Source organism: Rhipicephalus sanguineus, chromosome 8, assembly GCF_013339695.2.
Source record: "Rhipicephalus sanguineus isolate Rsan-2018 chromosome 8, BIME_Rsan_1.4, whole genome shotgun sequence".
Taxonomy (NCBI): domain Eukaryota; kingdom Metazoa; phylum Arthropoda; class Arachnida; order Ixodida; family Ixodidae; genus Rhipicephalus; species Rhipicephalus sanguineus.
Window position 1 is genome coordinate 2,261,782 of NC_051183.1, and position 5,534 is coordinate 2,267,315.

The 5,534-nt window shown below is 46.7% G+C and overlaps 1 long non-coding RNA gene across 1 annotated transcript; it reads left to right on the forward strand.

Moving 5' to 3' along the window:
• Positions 1–223: 223 nt before the first annotated feature.
• Positions 224–4,523, forward strand: LOC119401224 (uncharacterized). Its single transcript, XR_005185393.2, has 3 exons — positions 224–357; positions 3,557–3,608; positions 4,098–4,523. It is a non-coding gene; the product is annotated as an uncharacterized LOC119401224 (long non-coding RNA).
• Positions 4,524–5,534: the final 1,011 nt, after the last annotated feature.

Consider the following 5,534-nt stretch of genomic DNA (forward strand, 5'->3'; position numbering starts at 1 on the left):
TCGATTATAACCGAATATTGGCGTAAACTGAAAGACGCTAAGGCTTCCGACGGTCCTTACAGATAACAGCGACGGCGATCGCTGCCATCGTCACTACTGCGACTTTCTAGTCGAACTGATAACGGTGATGAACTGAAATGCCTGCGAGCTCGAAGCTGCGCATGCGCCCAAGCAAGAATCTCGCCAGCAGTAGGCTCATCAGTAGATGATGCCGACAGCCATGTGAACCCGCGCCCGCGTGATCCGTATTATTTTGCGGCCGACTGCATAGTGTTTCTTTTGCCGCTGCGGGTGGCGTCTGCTCCGCCTGCGGCGAGGTCTTGCCAATTGACGGCCGCCTGCTAAAGTGCGCCGAACGTGAGTACGCCTACAATTTGGGAACTTGCTCTAAGGATCGACATAAAGCAGGTTTAAGAGCAAACGAGAGACAGGTCTTAATACGTGGCGATGCAACAAGTGCCGCAACGCGATATCTGAAGGCGCCAGAAAGCAGGAAACAAAACGTGAGCTCGTTGCTATAATCTGGCTTACATTACGAGGTGACCCAATGCGCTTTTGGGTCTACCCCAGGTTCGTAGCCCGGGGGGGTGGGGGGTGGGGGGGCGACGCGCTGCCCCCGCCGAAATTTGGTGAAGTAGGTGTTTTTACGAAAAATAAATAATAAAAATAGGTGTTTTTCTCAAATAGTCAAAGCTTTCAACACGTGCCCCCCCCCCCCCCCCCCCCCCGAAAATATTCCTGGTTACGGGCCTGGTCTACCAACAAAAGTAAATGGGGTTAAAACCATGTAATTCCCAAAAAAGAGTTTCACATCAAGAACATTTGAAACATCTTGCTGACATTTTTTATAGTCGCGGAGAGCATACGTTTACAGGAAAAAAATACTAAAATGTTATTCGAATTGCAACTTGAATAGCGGAATATTTAATTAAATCCTAATTAGTTTGCTGAGCTATGTATAGATTAGAGCTCTCTCCAACTTATCAAAAGGGCTACTTTACAGGCTGTAGGCTGTGCCTACGTTTTGTATGCGTAAATCTGAATTTCTAGGTATCAAAACAACGTAGCGTATATATATATATATATATATATATATATGGTTGGCTGGTCTAGCTGGGCCACGGGGTTTAACGCCTCAAAGCGACCCAGGCTATGTGGGACGTCGTAGTGGAAGGCTTCGAATAATATCGACTACCTGAGGTTCTTTGACGTGCAGTGGCATCGTTCAGTACACGGATCGTTAGCATTTCGCCCCCATCGAAGTGCGACCGCCATGGCCAGGATCGAACTGGCGTCTTTCGGGTCAGCTGCCGAGACGCGTAACCAGAGCCCCATACCGCGTAGCGCTCAACGTAGCATATGTGATACTTCGGAAGCTTTAGAAAGCCCGTCGAAATTCTTCAAGCTCTGCCATGTTGCGGAGGTTACTGATCTCGGTGCGCAACAGAAAGCACGATATCAAGGCGCGAGGGGCTCCAAGGACATCCAATGAGAGCCTGCTCGGAAAACTTAACGAAATCGATGTCTTCTCATCTTCCCAGAGTTGAGTGTGTCGCGAGATCGAATCCTTGCGGCGGTGGCCGCTTTTTCGATGGAGGCGAAAATGCTTGAGACCCGTGTACTTAGATTTAGGTGCACGTTAAAGAACCCCAGGTGGTTGTTATTTCCAGAGCCCTCCACTATGGCGTCCCTCATAATCATATCTGGGTTTTGCGGCGCTAAACCGCGGCAGTTATTATTATTAGAGTTGAGTGTGAACGACGTCGACACTGTTCACACGCTGCCAGCTAAACCAGAAGACCAGCCTGCTATCGCAGTTTTGTGCGGCAGTCGCTGAGTGACGTATGACCTGGTGGTAGAACAGTACGAAAAAAAAAATACTTGAGATCAATTGCAACCATTGTCGGAAGCAGGACCGAGCAAAACAGCAAGCTTCTGTGCTGTGAACGGAGCTGGGCGGCAGATAACGACTGTCGCTTCACACGGCCTTCCAATGGCCGGTATAGTTTGGATAGCCGAGGGCGCACTTGCTCTTGAAGTGGAAGGGTTGTATAAGAGCTAGTTGCTCTATAGGTCACGGTAGCATTCATGAAGGAAAGAATGGAAAATTTTTCGAAGGGCTCGTTGATTGGCAGACCAGATAAACCTAACAGACAATTAGGCCTCGGAAAGAATAGGGATCATTAATTGCTGTCTTTGACGACAGTGTAGTAATTATGACATCAATTGAAATGAATTAAGGTGGACGAAAAAACACCCTTTCCATCGGTGGGGCCTTCGAATGACGGACCCGATGCTCTACCTATTAAGCTGCGACAGTATGTGCATAATGCTAATCAGTCATCTGAGGGGCCCGCCAAGTCTGCCCCATACCTTCACTAAGTTGGACCTATGCCTTCGTTGTTTAAAGTACAAGGTTACGACCATGCAAGGTTTTATCAATAATGGCCAACAGAGCGAGGATCCCTGATCTTGCATTCCAAGAACTGTTTACTAAACACCTGTGCCCCCGGAAAGTCGGGAGCGCAATCGGGACTTTACGAGCAGCAAGTCATCGCTTCATTTTCATTTTTGCAATCATCTCGGAGCTTGCTTTCTTTGGGACTCAGCCACTTTTGCCCCCACCCCTATTATTGAGAACCCTGCGGACGCATATATGATTGTACTAACGTCAAATGAATGACAAATTTCTCTCTCATCGTCCTGAAATATCACACACGTGATAATGCAGTCCCGAAAGCTTGCGCTGATATAGAAAAGAAAGGGGACGGCAGTAATGCATAGGTCCGCCCTAAAAGTTTATTGCCAAAACGGACACATGTAAACAAGGAATCAGAAGCAAATCAGAAGAGGGCGTTTCACTAATTCTCCTAGAGCTGTTTTTATTTACACTTTTACATGCGCGCGTGGGCTCCAATTTCTAGAATGAGCCTTGAGTTTCTGCGGTTACGCTTCTACAGGAAATGCGCGAAACTGACTCATCAAAAATATTTTTTTATGAAACTCAGCGGTAACAGGCTGGGTAAATGATGCAGGAGATTCCTGCAGTCGAACTGCAGAAACCGTAGAGTAATAACGAATAGGGGCGAAATGAAGACAGGACAAGCGCTAAACGTGGGACGGGGGGGGGGGGGCACTGGCAGATGCCTAAAGGCGCGTTTCGCGAGCACAACATCAAGGTTCACAGTACTTCACTAGATGGAATGTTTGCTGCTCATTGCAAGAAATGTGATGAAAAGACGCAGTGTCATCCTCTTTTCGATCACACTGTTGTATAGCGTATGAATAACACGAGGAGAATCGCAGTAGGATCTCAGATGGCTAAGATAGGTAATGAATGTGTCACTATGCCGTCATCTAGGCAAGATCTTGATATTTAGGAATAGACGACACGTGGCTGTTTACCTTCTTCCTTTCTGTTGTTTTTTTTTACTTTTGCAGTTCCAGATTCGTGTTTGCACATACTCACAATCTGCAGTAAAGCATTAGTTGAAAGTTAGCGCTTGTCCTGTCTCCATGTTGTCCCCTGTTCGCTTTTGCTCAATGGTTTCTGCAGTGCTATGAACTGCAAACACGCCCAAACTCATCCCATGGGATCCCGGCCGACGGTTAGGGAAGATGGTCTGGAATTCAGGCTAAAGCCTCTGTCTCGTCATCTATTTGACGGGTGCAATAAAGTCCTTCAGGAACCATAGCGCAATAAAGAACACGGGACAAGAAAGGGACAAGGACAATGAGGGAAAACCTAGACGCCTAAAACACTGGAAGAAGAACGAAGGAGCCCATTCACGAAGAAGCTTCTTGCGGTGTTTTAGGCCTCTAGATTTTCCCTCATTATGATGAACGAACTACCCCAGCAACAAGTACTTCTAAGGCAAGTACAAGCGCTTGTCTTTGTCTCTTTCATGTCCCGTGTTCTTTATTGCGCTATGGTTTCTGAAGAACGATGAACAACTAACACGCCCACACGTTCTCCATTCTGAAGCAATAAAGTCACCCCCTTCTCTCTCTCTCTCTCTCTATTGGCTGCAGGATGACTACTTCTGCCTTCATTAGGAGACAGCGCCAAAAATTCCAACGCCCACCATCTGCCGCAGACGTGTCGCTCGAAGTCCGAGCAGGGATCGACCTCCTCCATGTACTGCGTCATGGCGTCCATTGCTCGTTCACAAGCAGAGGTAGAACACAGCTGGCGTAGCTGCGACGACGACGGGTTCCTGACAAATCTGTCGGCCACGGTGGCGTGGTGGACGAGCACATAAACGACGATATACGCGGCGACGCTCACTGCGCATACGACGACCGCGGGTATCAAGCAGCCCACCAGGCGGTACACCGAGCTGTGCGTCTTGGTAGCCATTGACGAGCAAGGACTAAGGTCTGCGTTGTAACAAAGAGAAGGCTAATGCATTAATTCCATCACTTGCGGCTTGCAGTGCTTGAGTGATCATGTTGTTACGGAAGTGGTATCTGTCAGTGGCAGAGTTCCCAGATTCCGCTGAGCTAACAAGCAAATAATCATCCAGAAAGAAGCGCACGAACACCAGCGCGGCTTTTGTGAAAAATGTCAAGAGAAACGCCATTGCAACAAGTTTTCTCATTCCTGACAGTATTTCTTAAATAAGTCGATGAAAAACGTAGGGAAGATAAGAATATGCTTCGATTATTTTGTGAAGCGAAAATACGCACAACTATGAACGAAAGCACGCATCTAGTTTTCAGCCTTTTGCCAAGGGCAGTCTGTTAATTGCACGTTTGACAGTGCATGAATGGCATCACTTGTTGACTCCCCGAACGTATGTTTGATCTCAAAACTCAACAACACAAATTCATCGACAAATGTGCTATTAGTCAATGTGACGAGCACTAAAACAACTATATTCGCAGGGAAAACGCGAATAAGGCCCCAACAAAAGCGACAGGTGACGGGAATATTCGACAAGCGACTCGATGGAAAAATGAGCCCAGAAGTACGCTTATTACAAGCGTAACTGGCAACTCTGGTCAGTCGTTATTTATTAGCCTAAACACAAATGGTCGCGTTCCACATTTTTAGCTGCGCCGTAAGATAGGGGATATAAATACGCGACAAAAAGAGCTTGACTCGTACCGGCCGGCCGACTACCATTACGATAACGCATCTATTTCTACGTTGTAAGAAGACTGCAATGCGGAGAAATGTGACCAGTATTTTACTTCATATTTTAAAATAACGGCAATTCTGCTGAAGCGTTTACCTTGATGCGAGATGATGATATTTCTTGACCGTATTGAATTCAACGGAAGAGACAACTGCTAAATTTCCATACGGCAAATATTTATCGTCGCTGCAATAGAGAGCGTATGAATGGAGAACTACATTCATGTACTACACTGGCTTCTTGGAGGATTCCGCCAGAATATTAAGACCACTAGGTTCCACGCATCACGCAATTTTTGCTATGCAATATTCATAGCAGAAAAAAAAGAACGTAATATCTTGAGTTCTCAGCTAAGAGTTTTGAAAGGCCTACTGTAATCACATAAATGTCACC